Below are 14,921 nucleotides of genomic sequence, written 5' to 3'. Positions count from 1 at the left end.
AGATTTCTGAGAAGATAAGCTATAAACCTGGAGCAGCTGGCAGCTATCTTGAATCTATATGAAGGGGAGGTTGCCAAAGAAGCAAAGCAGACATGAATGATGGCGTGAGCTGGCCATTTCCTGGTGATGTGCTTAGGGGTACTAAAGCCCACTTAGAATTTTCAGTCGTTGAGTCAACCAATTCACTGCCACCATCATTATATGTCTTCTCCTTGTGTGATTGGTAGCAAAGATCACACAGGCAGGGCGTGAACGACTCCCTCTTTTATTGAGAACATCTGGATGGATGCCTCATAAGCATATTGTTCCAGTGGTGGGCATTCTGTTTCTTCCTTTTCCTAGGTCCTAATCTCTCAAGTACCTATTAGCCTCTCAAGTTCTCATCAGTTTATTCATGTGTGAAATGATGGGGTTGGGTGGACAGTATGTTCTTGGTATCTACATATGAATATTCATTAACCTTCTGAGAATGGCCCAGCTGGCACGATCCTTTTAAAGGTCATTGAGCCCAATTTTCTCACTTAACTGATGACGGAACTGAGACCTGGAGAAGCTAAGAAGCTTCACTGGAGAAGGAACAGCTTTGAAATAGCCCAGAGAGAAAGCAGGACTTTACTAATCCCATTCAACCATATTTCTAAAATTCCTCGACCTAGTTAAGTGAATTCACTTATAGGTACTTTTCCCTAAAGTCTAATGTCATTCACTGAGATAACTCAAGATATTTGAGTCTCAGCCTGTGAACTGACATAATATTTATCATGTCTTCTTTTGATAAGTATTTTTATAAAATAGAATTATTATATTATGACAGTTTCCTCCCATTTTACCTCTCACAGTCATTTTAGTACCAAAGAATTGATGGTTCTAGAATATTCTCAAAGCTTTCACGAAGACCAAGGAGAGATCCAGAGACAACACTGATTCCTTAGGACAATGCTAAATTCTGCACCAAAGTGTAAATCCTGGAGGATTCCAGGGAGAAGTTGTCCTGCATACACGTCCCTGATATTTTCTGTGGAATAGCATGGTGAACAAATAAAATGGTGGCTGTTGGTTAGCTAATGTTGTGTAAGAAACCATCCCAAAACTAGTGTCTTAACAGTGACATTTATTTTCCTTATGAATCTGCTATTTGGGCAGGGCTCAGAGGGGACAGCTCATTTTTCTTGCACTTGATATCGGTAATGATGGTTCCAGTGCTGAGGCTCGTATCGTCCGAAGGTTTGCTTACTCTGTCTGTTGGTCTGTGCTGACCTTCCAACTGGGACCTTACCAGGAGCTGTTGGCCAAATACTCAGAAGTATCCTGGGCTTCCTCACAACATGGTGGCTGAGCTTCAGGACTGAGCACCCTTGTGACCCAGCCTGCCACATTTTATTTGATGAGGCAGTCACAAAGGCCCTCTCAAGTTCAAAGGGCTAGAAATAAACTTCACCTCCTGAGGGAGCAGTGGAAAGACACTCATGGGGCATATGGGACTGGAAATACTGCCATTTTGAAAATTATCATCTGCCATAGTGGCAGAGCGTCGGAGGTTGTGTCTGAAGCCAGGAGTTTACCTAGGATATCGAGAGATGAGAGATAGTGCTGGGCTCAGTTTTTTGTTTATGAGTTTGTTTGTTTGTTTGTTTGTTTTTCTTTTGCCAATAGGCTGATCCCTCCTCAAACCTTAGGGTAAGCACTCTGTCTTGCAGGGCTTATTTCATACTGTTAACCATAAGAGATTCAAAGAGGACTGAATTGGAGGCTGAATTACTCCTTGATCTTGTGATTGGGACATGATTAGTATTTGCATCCAATACCCGTACAGTACCGCACTTACCTCCTTCAACACCAGCCTATAAGAAGCTGTGTCTTCCGCCATCTGCTATTGTCCTACTAACTCAACACCAATAGCCTAACCTGTATGGGTACTGAGGGAACACTTAACTGTGAGTAGGAAAGAAACACCACAGCTCACTTAAGAGGTCATGGTAACGTGAGGTTATGAGGGCAAACTACAAACTAGGAAACAGATCTCCTATTGAAGTAGAATTAAATAAAGAGATGTAAGAGGACTTTAACAAAATGCAGTACACTCTCAAAGAAATAGAGTGTAATTAAAAAAAAAAAAAAACAGGAAGAAAAAGAAAAACCTTATGGAACTAAAAGTATTGGTTCTACATTATAGAAAACTTATTTCAGATGTCCTAAAAAATGGTCACTATACTGGAAGATGAAAAGAAACAAATTCCTCATGCCACAGAGCAAAGACATTTAGTGGTGAGAAACATGAGGGAAAAGATAAGAAATTAGGAGATCGGATTCAAAATACTTAGTATGAATATCCGGAGAAGAACCAGATTGCAGAGGATTAATAGTTAAATAAGAGTAGAAGGGCAGTTCTCTAAGTTGAAAAGTCTGGCAGGGTCAATGAATATTTCAGGCAACATGTGTAAACATTTCCTGGTGAAATTCTGGAATTTTATGGATAAAGAGAAATTTTTATACATCTGGACAGGCAGAACCAAAAGAATTAGACTAATATCAGACTTCTTATCAGTGATTCTAGAAGGTAGAAAACCATTGAGCAATATCTATAGACTACTGGGACAAAAAGATTATGATCGGAAATCCTATATCAAACCCAATTACTGTTTATTTGCAAGGTTAACATGTAAAGGCCTCCGAGTTTATACTCATCTAACTTACCTGTTTATTACTCACGTGACTTGCTACTAATTAAGGGCATGAAGGCCTTAGAGCTTATTATTCATGTCATTTAGCTGGGGAAAACACTTGGTAAAATGGTGAACTTGTTAGAGAACTCTAAACGTGGAATGTGAGAGGACAGAACAGCAGTGAGCAGTGAATTTTGTGATGAGTATCTAGATTATGTCTACCAGGAATTTGTGGTATATCATTAAGTCATGGTTATTAAGTAATGATTATTGCAACAAAATAGACAAACTGTAAGGGAAAACCTACGTCAAATCTTGAAGTCAAATCTCTACCAGTGGGGATGGGAGTTGGGGATGGGAGAGGGTCTCTTCTAAATGTTTCCTCTCATGGATCAGAGGAGAAAAGTGAGGGAGTAAAACATCTTAGTGGGGGGACGTCATTATCTTCTGCTGATATGGTAATAGAGAAGAATAGATTCAGTTATGATTTTAGAGGTGGGAAATTCCTTTAAGAATGATTTAGTGTTACCCTCTCCTCTCCTGAGTAATTGCCATACAATAGGGAGAAAGCTATTTTTAGCACGGATTTTGCAGGTATGCATCTCATTGTCAGCCTTGATATTTTTGACCCCAGACAAACTGAGGTTTGGATTACTTTACTTGTAAAAATTTCCCCCATAAACCCTAACCTCAAGCATCATTAGCATCCTTGCCCCTGCACCCCACAGCATCGGGCTGGACCACAGTCTGCTAGCTTCATATGAGGCTACACATCTCCCTAGGAGCCTTCATGGTGTAACTTGGAGACTAACTGAGTCACACTTGAGCAAGAATGTGGGGGTTACAGGAAGTGGAAGAGTGATCTAGAATGTGCATCTCTCATCCACTAGGAAACATGACAGGTAACAGTTATAAGAAGGAACTAATGGACAGAGCAGTTGCCAGAAGATGCATCTTGGAGATAGGGAAGGACACCAAAAGAGACATCACCGTTTTGTCTAGACGGGGACTCTTTTCCCTTGTCAAGGAGGTAGTCAGGGTAGTCTCAGAAAAATAACATTTTATAGGTCTCTCTGAGCCCTGCCCTTTTAGGAACGCCAAGGCCTGGAGGTGAGTAAAGAAGTTCCTGTTTGTGGCCCTAGTCCTCTGCTATAGGAAGTCTTCGAAGTCCTGCTCTGGAACCCAGGGCAGGCTTCCTGAGGTAAAATCGGCAAGTCACAGAGGAACTGTGCACAGGACAATTGGTCATTTTCGGTGTCTCAGACTTGCATCTTGGAGACCTATACTTACCAGCCACTTTCCGTTGGACAAGATCATAGGTTTATTTTTAAAGCTGTGCCCAGAACCATAGACCAAAAAAGACCTTGGCAAGTCATTGAATCCATCCTTACAGTTCAGAAAGAATCACTCTTAAACTGCACCCCAGAGAACCTTTCTTCAGTGTCAAAAATCAAGAAAAATACACTGCAGGAGGGTCTGGAAGCTGTTCTTCTTGAGGCGTTATATCCCTTTTCTCTCAGGAAATATTTCTTGTGCTCACACATCAGGCCCTGTTCTTCCCGTCACCAGACCAGAGAAATACTTGGGTCTCTGACAATCAAGGAACCAAACCCGTGAGCAGAGGGATAATGTGACATTGCATGCAGTGCTTCTTACTCTATTCTATGGCTCCAAGATCAGGTTATAACCCACCCTTAAAACCACAGAGTTCCCAAAGCCCTCAGAATTCACAATGACAGAGAGGGGCTTGAGACGGACGGTGAAGAGTACGCTCCTGTGTGAGTTTGCTAGGGCTGCCATGACTAAGTACCACAGACTGGATAGCTTAGCAATAATTTTGTGTTTTCACGATCCGTTTCAGAGGCTAGAAGTCTGAAACCAGAGTGTTTGCCGGGTTGGTTCCTCTGAGGCCTCTTTCTTTGGCTTATGGATGCCTCTCTTCTCCTTGTGTCTTCACATTGTTGTTCCCCTGTGTATGCCTGAGCCCTAATCTCTGCTTATAAGGGCACCAGTCATATTAGATTAGGGCCCCCCCTAACGACCACATTTTAACTTAAATGCCTCTGTAAAGACCCTGTCTCTAAACACAGTCACATTTCGAGGTATTGGGGTTTAGTACTTCAACATATGAATCTGGGGGTTACACAAGTTAGCCCATAACAACACCAGAGATCAGATAACACCAAGACCACTGTGTCTGCACCACCAAACCACTTCCAAAGTCATGGGAAAAGCCGCATTCTTCATGACCCTGGCCCATGTATGATAGATTGTGAAAGATTAAAGAAAAAAAAAGACATTTAAGATAATACATATATGCATAAGAATATATTATATAATAATTACTAATTTCATATTAACATAATATTAATACATAATACATTATATATTATGTATATATGTATTATTAAAAATATATTCTTACTCTAAAGGAGCATAAAATTACTTGGAGGACACAAGAAATATATATTTTTAGATTTACTATAATAAATATCAAGATATTCAAGGTTTAAACATCTTACTTTTGAGACGGAAGTATTAACTTTAGAGCTTGAAAATGCCTTTTGGAAAAACTGACATTGGTGGAAGGACTCAAAGAAAGCAGTGAAGAATTGGTAGGATTTGGATTAGAGATTAAAATTAAAACTCTCTTATAAATGTATTCGTTTGGTTAACCTCAATGATATTAAGATATGTTATTTATAACTTCATATGTTCATATTTATCACATGTGACATAAAAATATTCCAGCTTACGTTATTTTGTAATACGTTTTATTTTTAAAGACTTTATTTTTCAGAGCAGTTTTAAGTTTACAACAAAATTGAAAGGAAGGCACAGAGATTTCCCAGATACCCGCTGTCCCCATATGTGTGTAGCTTTCCCCATCACCAGCATCACTCACCACAAAGCTTCACTCTTCGTGTTGTACATTCTATGGGTTTGAACAAGTGTGTACATACACTAAATATCCATCATTATAATATCATACGGAATTTCTTCACTGCCTTAAAATATTTTTATTTTTAAAATGTGGTAACATATACACAACATAAAGTTACCATCTGAACTTTTTTTTAACTATGCAATGCAGTGGCATTAAGTACATTCACATTTTTGTGCTACTGTCACCCCATCCATCCATAGCACTCCTCGTCTTGCAAAACTGAAGCTCTGTGCCCAGGAAACAGTATCTCCCAACCCCCTCCCCCAATACTTGGCAACAACCTTTGCAATACATTGTACAACGCATATACTGTCCATAGTAGAAGAAGTAGAATATTTAACCCAGCAAGGGGAGAGCATTACTCCATAGCTTCACCATTTCGAATGGTCAGATACGCAGTTTTATTAAACTGGTAGGTTTAGAATGGTATCTCTCTGTAGTTTTAATTTATTCTTGGTTACCGATGAGGTTGACCAAGTTTTTATATATTTGTTAATCATTAGAATGTTCTGTTTTAAGAAGTGCTAATCCTTAGACAATTTTTCTGTGGATTTTTGTTATTGTTGCTGACTTGTGGGCATTCTTGATACAGTCTGAATGTTAATCCCGTGGCAGTTATATTCTCTTACATATATCTTTTTCCAGTTTCTGACTTTCTTTTCACCCTTTTTTTCAACTACCATAACAGTCGTTAATTTTCATGTAGCTATATTTATTATTCTTTTCTTTTATGATTAATCTTTGTTTTCAAAAGTCTCATGCCCTGGTCAGAAATAAAAGATATTCTATATTGATGTATTTTTTGTGGAAGTTTTAATGTCTTGCCTTTTACATTTAAGCGTTTAATTCATTGGGACTTGAATTTTATGCATGATTTTGGGTAGAAACTCTGTTTCCTTCCTTCCTTCCTTCCTTCCTTCCTTCCTTCCTTCCTTCCTTCCTTCCTTCCTTCCTTCCTTCCTTCCTTTCTTTTCCCTCACATGGATAAACAATGACCCAGCACTTCTTATTGAATAACTCATTTTCTCTTCCCCCCTCCTTCCCAGTTTGGGATAACACCCTGTCCTCTATCGTTAAATAGGTGTTCCTGGACCCAGTTCAGATGTGTGGGAAAAGGGGGTTTCACACACAAACAATTGTTGGACACCAGCAGGGTGTCTGAGAGTTTTAAGTCAGTTGCAACACTATCTACCTGGAGATAGAATCAGGTTACACATGTTAAGTGTTCAGTCCTACAAGACTCCACCTACACATACACCCAAACCCCTTCAACGCCAGTTGCAAGCCCAGGCTATTATCACCTGTGCTTCTGACCAACAGCTATAAATGAGAGGTTCCCATGACCTCCTCCTTGGGTTCAGTGAATTTGCTAGAGCAGCTCACAGAACTCAGAGTAACATTTTGCTTACTAGATCACCAGTCTATTGTAAAAGTATATAACTCAGGAACAGCCAGATGGAAGAGATACATAGGGCGAGGTTTGGGGGAAGGCCTCGCGTTTCCATGCTCTCTCTGGGTGCGCCACCCTCCCAGCACCTCCGTGTGTTCACCAACCCAGAAGTTCTCTGACCCGAGTCCTTTTGGGTTTTTATGAAGGCTTCATCTCATAGCCATGATTAATTAAATCATTGGTCATTGGTTATTGATTCAACCTCCAGCCCCTCTCCCCTTCCCAGAGGTCAAGGGGAGGGATTGAAAGTTCCAACCCTCTTATTGCATAATTGGTTCTCCTGGCAACCAGTGGCCATCCTTAGGTGCTATTTGGTAATCACCTCATTAACGTAACAAAAGACACCTTTGTGGCTCTCATCACAGGAAATTTCAAGGGTTTTAGGAGCTATGAGCCAGGACTTGTGAATGAAGACCAAATATATATGAGAAATGTATTTTGGTCATCTGAATGACCAAATGTGTATTTCTTAGAAATCAAGTGAGAGAGGAAACAGTTTTCCTTTACCTTTCTAGGTTCTTCCAGCTTATAATTAAATGAACATGTGGCAGATTAAGAAAAGAAAAATAACGAAATTTAATTACGAATGCACATATGGGAATCTTGCATACATGAGCGAATCAAAGACTACATATACATGAGAGGTTCAGAGACAGAAAGTTAAAATGAGGTATGTGTGACATCCTGAGCCAAGGTCGTCATAAGGTGTCTGAGGCTTCAGAAAGGAGGAGGGTCATTTGCAGATCAATAAGAAGAACAGATGTTCAATAATTAGGTATTTGCCCTGCCTTATACGTAAGTCATAAAAAGCTTTTTTCTGGTGATAGCACTTATTATGTGCAAGGCCCCAAATTTAAATTATTTAAGGGAGAGGTAAAAGTTTCTCTTGAGCCTATAGGGTCTTGACTGCCTTAAGTTCAAAATAATCCACATGCCAAAGCAACACACCTTGGGGAGGCCTGTTCTGAACCCCTTCATCACGATATCGCAATCATTTTTCTCCATTTGAGTGGGTCTGTTTCTGGGTACTCTTTATGCCAGTGTTCCATTTGAACATTAATATACTGTCTTGATTACTCTGACTTGAGTTAAGTTCCAGTGTTTGGTAGTGAAGCTCCCCAACTTATTCTTAAGGATAATCTTGGTTTTTTTTCTTTAAGTCTTTGCATTATTGTATAAATTTTGGATTCAGCTTGCCTGTTAAATTCATTTTAAAACATATCTATTTGTATTTTTTATCGAAGTTGCATTGCGATGAAGAGAATTGATAGCATTACAAACTTAATTCTTCCAATCCATAAATGCAGTATATCTTTCAGTTTGTCTTTGTTAATGTCTTTTACTGATTTAAATATTTTTTTTCCGTAAAGATATTACCCATCCTTTATTAAATTTGTTCCAAGTTTATTTTCTGTGTTAAATGATTTTTTTAAATTAGGTTTTCCAACTGTTTACTGGTTATATTGGTTTTGTTATATGGATCTTATATCCAGCTACTTTTTCAAACTTTCATTGTTTTTAATAATTTTTATAGATTATGTCAGCTTAGGGTCTTCCTTTTTGGCTTTTAAATATTTTATTTTAGGTGCTTACTGAGCTGCGTAGGCAGTAACAGTAGGCATCATCTTATTCGTAATTATGTTTCTTTTAAGAATAGTGTTGTATAAGTACTTATAAAAATCAATATAAGGATTTTCTGTATTTTAAAAATTTTTCTTAAGCAGATATTGAATCTTATTAAATATTTTGTCTACAATTTTTTTGAGTCGTGTTTTATCCTTTAATCTGTCAAACTGATCAGTTACACTTACAGATTTCTAAAGTTAAATCACTCTTCCATTCCAACAGTTTGTCTAACTTGTTCATAGTGTGCTAATTTATTTTGTTTAGGATATTTATATCACTGAATATGTCAGACTGATTTATAATTTTCCTTATACAGTCCTTGTCTAGTTTGGGTATCAAGTTATACTTGCCTCTTAGAATGAGTTGCAGTGTGTTGCTTCTTTTTCTATTCTTTTTAAGAGTTTGTATAATGTTAGGAAATAAACATTTCTTGGTAATTTGCCTGTAAACTTCTTGGTGTTCTGTTTCCTTTGTGGAAAGATGTTTAATTACTGGTTTAATTTCTTTAATGTTTATAGGACTTTTCAGACTTCCTATTTATTCTTGAGTCAATTTTGGCTTTATTTTTCTAGATATTTGGCCATTTTTTACTAAGTTTTCAAATAAAGTTGTTCATAGCTTTTATCTTTTTAAAGTCTACAGCATCACTGGTTATATTCCATTTTTATTTCCTGTTGTTTATTCCTTCTCTCATTTTTTTCCCTTGATAAATCTTTAGAGATTTGCCATTTTGTTAGTCTTTACAAAGAATTAACTTTGACTTTGTTGATTCTATTATATGATTATTTTCTATTTTACTAATTCCTTTCCATTTTCTTCTCATTTCTTGAAGTTTATTCTATTTATATTATACTTATTCTAAGTATTTCAGCCTTCTTTTCTAATATAAGCATTTTGAATTTCTGTATTTTTTAATTATCACTTTGCTATCTGACAAGTTTGACATGTAGTATTTTTATTGTATTTCAATTCTTATATTTTAAATTTCTAAGTTATTTTTGACCTATGAGCTACTTAGAATTGTTTTAAAGTTTCCATTTAAAAAAAAATTTAACTATTGTTTTTGATTTTAACCTAAATTGCATTGGGGTGTAGAGAACATCATTTGTGTCATCTGTCATTTGATGTTTGTTGAGATGTGCTTTATAGGCTAATAAGTGGTTAATTTTTTGGAAATGAATTATTGCATGCATGAGTACAATTTGTATTCTATAAGGATTAGATTTATATATGTCTATCAAATTCTGTTAGCTTGTATTTTTCAAATCCTCTATATCTTCAGTACCTTTTTTTCTGCTTTATCTCTAATTAATTGAAAGAGGAATGATGATATCTTTTATTACGGGAAATTGTTCAGGGCTTGTCCGAGGTTCTGTCAGTTTTGATTTATAATTTTGTGATTCTTATCACATATACCCAAGTTCAGAATTCTTGTTGCTTCTTCTTCTTTTTAAGATTTTTAATTGAAATACAGCTAACATACAATGTTATATTAGTTTCAGATGTACATCATATTTATTCAACAGTACCCACCAAACTCTATCCAGTGTTATTACCACATTATTGATTTTATTCCCTATGCTAAAGAAGTGGTCACCATGATAAGTCCAGTAGCCATCTGACATTGTACCACGATATCACAATATTATTGATCTTCCCCCCTTTTTAAAATTTTCAGTTAGAGTTGACATTCAATACTATTATATATTACTTTCAAGTATACAGCATAGTGGTTAGACATTTATATAATTTAGGAAGTGATCCCCCTAACTAGTACCACCTGGCACACTATACATAGTTTTTACCATATTATTTATTATATTCCCTATACTTTCCATCCCCCTGACTATTTTGTAGCTACCAATTTGGATTTCTCCACCTTTTTCACGCTGCCCCCAATCCCATTCCTATCGATCACCCTCATAGATCTAATACCTATCTGGTACCATATTATTGGCTATATTACTTATGCTGTACCCTACATCCCCTTGACTACTGTGGGACAACCAATTTGTACTTGTTAATCCCTTTCCCTTTTCACCCATCCCTATCCCCCTCCCATATTAAAGAAGTCCCTCTAACATTCCTTGTAATACTGGTTTGGTGATGATGAACTCCTTTAGCTTTTTCTTGTCTGGGAAGCTCTTTATCTGTCCTTCAATTCTAAATGATAGCTTTGCTGCATAGAGTAATCTTGGTTGTAGATCCTTACTTTTCATCACTTTGAATATTTCCTGCCAATTCCTTCTGGCCTGCAAAGTTTCTCTTGAGAAATCATCTGACAGTCTTATGAGAGCTCCCTTGGAGGTAACTACCTGCTTTTCTTTGGCTGCTTTTAAGATTCTTTCTTTGCCTTTAACATTTGGCATTTTAATTATGATGTGTCTTGTTGTGGGCCTCTTTGGGTTCAGTTCATCTTGTTATGGACTCTCTGCACTTCCTTAACTTGTATGTCTGTTTCCTTTGTTTTCTCTTTGTTGCATGGATTACTCATGAGTGTTTAGTGCCCAAATGTTTGGATATTTTCTTTTTGTCTTTCTGTTATTGATGAGAGAATACACTGCATATGATTTCAATTCTTTCAAATTAGTTGAAATTCATTTTATGAACCCAAATGTTTTCTATCTTGATATATACACTGGAAAGTGTGTATTCTGCTGGTGTTGGATGCAGTGTTCTATAAATGTCAATTAAATTATATTGGTTGATGGAATTGTTATGTTCTTATATATTATTGCTAATTTTTAAAAAATCGAGCTGAGGTATGAATTGTTGAGAGGGGATATTGAAGTCTCCAATTATAATTGTGGATTTCTCTGTTTTTCCTTTCAGTTTTATCAGTTTTTGCTTCATGTTTTTCAGCTTTGTTGTTTAGTGCATACACATTTAATATTGGTATATCTTCTTGGTGAATTGACCCTTTTATCATTAATTATGGTCCTCTCTGTCTCTGGTCATTTTCTTTGTTTTGAGGTCTATTTTACCTAATATTAGTATAGCCACTTCTGCTTTCTTTTGATTAATGTTTGCATGATGTCTCCCTAACCTTTTACTTTTATATTTACTTTTAAATATAACCTACCTATATCATTATATTTGAAGTGAGATTTTCATAGACAATATATAATCCACTCTGCCAGTCTCTGTTTTTTAATTGGCATATGTAGACCATCTACATTTAATATAATTATGGATATTTTAAGACTTATGTCTGCCATTTTAGCTTTTGTTTTATGTTTATTCTTTTTTGTTTTTCATTACTTTCTGTTCTTTTTCTTTCATTTCTGTGGGTTAGTTTACATTTTGATTTATCTGTAGTGTTTTTGAGTGTATCTCTGTGTAGCTTTTTATATATACATAGCTTACCACAGTCTATTAGTGTCACTATTTTATCAATGATTGAAATATATAAAATCCTCTCCTAATTATAATATAATTGTATTAAAAATTCCCTCTACATACATTTAGAACTACATCACACAATGTTATGTTTTGCTCCAACCATCAAACATAATTTAGAAAACTCAAGAAGAGAAGACTATTGTATTTACCATGTTTGCTTACCATGTTCTTCCATTCTGATATTTCAAAGTTTTTTCCTTTATCAATTTTTTTCCAGTTTAGAGCACTTCCTTTAGCAATTCTTTAGCGTAGACAGCTGAGAGAGTTTGGGTAGTTTTTCTGAGAATGTCTCGATTTCTTCTTCATCTCTAAAGGATATTTTCACTGGGTATATGATTCTAGGTTGACTGTTCTTTTTTTTTCAGCACTTGAAAAATCTTGTGCTACTTTCTTCTGTTCTACATGTTTTCTCATAAGAAATCTGCTATAATTCCAAGTGACACTCCTCCCCCCGCCCCCCCCCCCCCCAGTATCATGCTTCTGTCACTGTCATCAAGATTTTCTTTGTGTTTAGTTTATGGAAATTTGAATGTGAGTCTTGGTGTGAATTTCTTTCTGTTTATCCTGTTTGAGAGTTGCTCGGCTTCTTCGATATGTAGGTTTACGTCTTGCCAAATTTGGAAAGTTTTCAGCCATTATTTCTTTTTTTTTATTTTTTTTTATTTATTTATTTTTATTGGGGAAGGGGAACAGGACTTTATTGGGGAACAGTGTGTACTTCCAGGACTTTTTTTTCCAAGTCAAGTTGTTGTCCTTTCAATCTTAGTTGTGGAGGGTGCAGCTCAGCTCCAGGTCCAGTTGCCATTTCTAGTTGCAGGGGGCACAGACCACCATCCCTTGCGGGAGTCGAACCGGCAACCTTGTGGTTAAGAGGATGCACTCCAACCAACTGAGCCATCCGGGAGCTCAGCGGCAGCTCAGCTCAAGGTGTCATGTTCAATCTTAGTTGCAGAGGGCAGAGCCCACCATCCCAAGGAATTGAACTGGCAACCTTGTGGTTGAGAGCCCACTTGCCCATGTGGGAATCGAACCAGCAGCCTTCGGAGTTAGGAACACGGAGCTCCAACCACCTGAGCCACCGGGCCGGCCCCAGCCATTATTTCTTTGTGTCGTTTTCCAGCACAACCTTCTTTATCTTCTTTTTCTGGGACTCTGATGATATAAATATCTAATCGTTTGTTATAGTCCTACAAGTCCCTGACACTTTGTATTTGTTTGTTTTGCTCTGTTGTTCAGACCAGAAAATTTTTATTGTGCTTTCTTTCAGTTCACTAATTTGTTCTTTTGCCTCCTCCATTCTGCAGTTGAACCCATCCACTCGGATTTTAAAATTTAGATTATTGCATTTTCCAGCTGTAAAATTTTCATTTCATTCTTTTTTATATCTTTTCTGAGACTTTCTATTTTCTATTTGTTTCAAGTATGTTCATAATTGCTCATTGAAGCATTTTTATAATGAATGCTTTAAAGTTTTTGTCTGATAATTCTCACATCTTTATCATCCTGCTATTGACATTTATTGATTGCCATTTTTTGTTCAGTTTGAGATTTTTCGGGTTCTTGGTATGATGAATAGTTTTTATTGAAAGTATTATATTATGAGACTAGATCTTATTTAAACTTTCTCTTTTAGCTGACTTTCTCTAAAGCCAAAAAGGGAAGGAAGAATTCTGCTTTGTTACAGCCAAGTAGGTGTAGAAGTCCAGGTTCCCAACTTGACCTTCCTTGTCCACACTTCCCAAGAGTGGGATGCTCCTCATTACTTCTGGGTAGGAGTGGGAATTCTGGCTCCCAAGTAGGCCTTCACTGATTTCTCCCTGACAGAGGTAGTGGGAATTCTGGCTCCCAAGTAGGCCTTCACTGATTTCTCCCTGCTGGCAGGGGTAGGAGTGCCTCATTATTGCTCCGCACTTGGCTTTCATTAATACCATGGAAGTGGGTGGCCTTGTTACCACTGGGTGGGGAGGGGGAGGAACATTTTGTTACCACAGGTGAGGATGGATGTCCAGGATACTCATGCAGTTTCCATTGTCACTGCCCAGCAGTGACAAATGTCCCAGCTGCATACTCTTTCTTCTCTGACAATACTACCCTGGCCGGAGAGAGGGTGGTGGTGAGTTGGGTGCCTTGTTATAACCTGGCAAAGGTAGCTACTCCCTACTCCCTACTGAGCCTTTGCTAGTGTGGGTTGGCTAGGAAAACAGTTTTTTTCTGTAGTGTTGGACTGGAGTGAGCAGTTACTGTCTATAAATATTCTGTCTTACTAAGCTGCCCCTTTCCTGATCCTTTGTCCACAGAGACCAGGCTTTCATTGGGTTGTTTTGTCTGCACCTATTGGTATTTTATGTTGCAGACTGTTAAGCTTCAAATCTGGAATATGTGAAGTAAAAAAAACCCACCACACCATTCCTTGGGTCTGGTGGTCCCCAGCCAGTCTGCCTTCTCCCCACCTTACAGTTGTCTTATGTTTATTCTATGTATTATATCTCGGGGTTTTGTTTGTACTTAGTGAGAGGATTAGGTGAATATGTTTGTTCCATATTCCCAGAAGCAGAAGTCTTCTTTTAATATATTATTTCCTTTTCAATATATCATACATGTGTTACAGTCTTTGATAATTCCAGTCATTGAAGTTCTTTGGGGTCTATATATGTTGTTTCTTCTTTCTCTATACTCTTAGTCTTGGTGATTTGTTTTCATGTGAATTTGTAGTGTGTGTGTGTGTGTGTGTGTGAAGGAGAGAGAAAGAACACACCTGTTTGAGAGAGATCACTCACTGAACCTTATCTCCTAGAATCCCAAGGCAATAAATAGGGAATGCTTTGTTCCAAAG

The 14,921-nt window shown here is 37.3% G+C and overlaps 1 protein-coding gene across 7 annotated transcripts in view; it reads left to right on the top strand.

Moving 5' to 3' along the window:
• Window positions 1-14,921, top strand: part of ARHGAP44 (Rho GTPase activating protein 44) — a 171,480-nt gene that overhangs the window by 72,649 nt on the left and 83,910 nt on the right. The window lies entirely within an intron of this gene.

Source organism: Rhinolophus sinicus, linkage group LG15 (genome assembly GCF_036562045.2).
Source record: "Rhinolophus sinicus isolate RSC01 linkage group LG15, ASM3656204v1, whole genome shotgun sequence".
Taxonomy (NCBI): Eukaryota; Metazoa; Chordata; class Mammalia; order Chiroptera; family Rhinolophidae; genus Rhinolophus; species Rhinolophus sinicus.
This window is presented reverse-complemented; position numbering and strand designations above follow the sequence as displayed.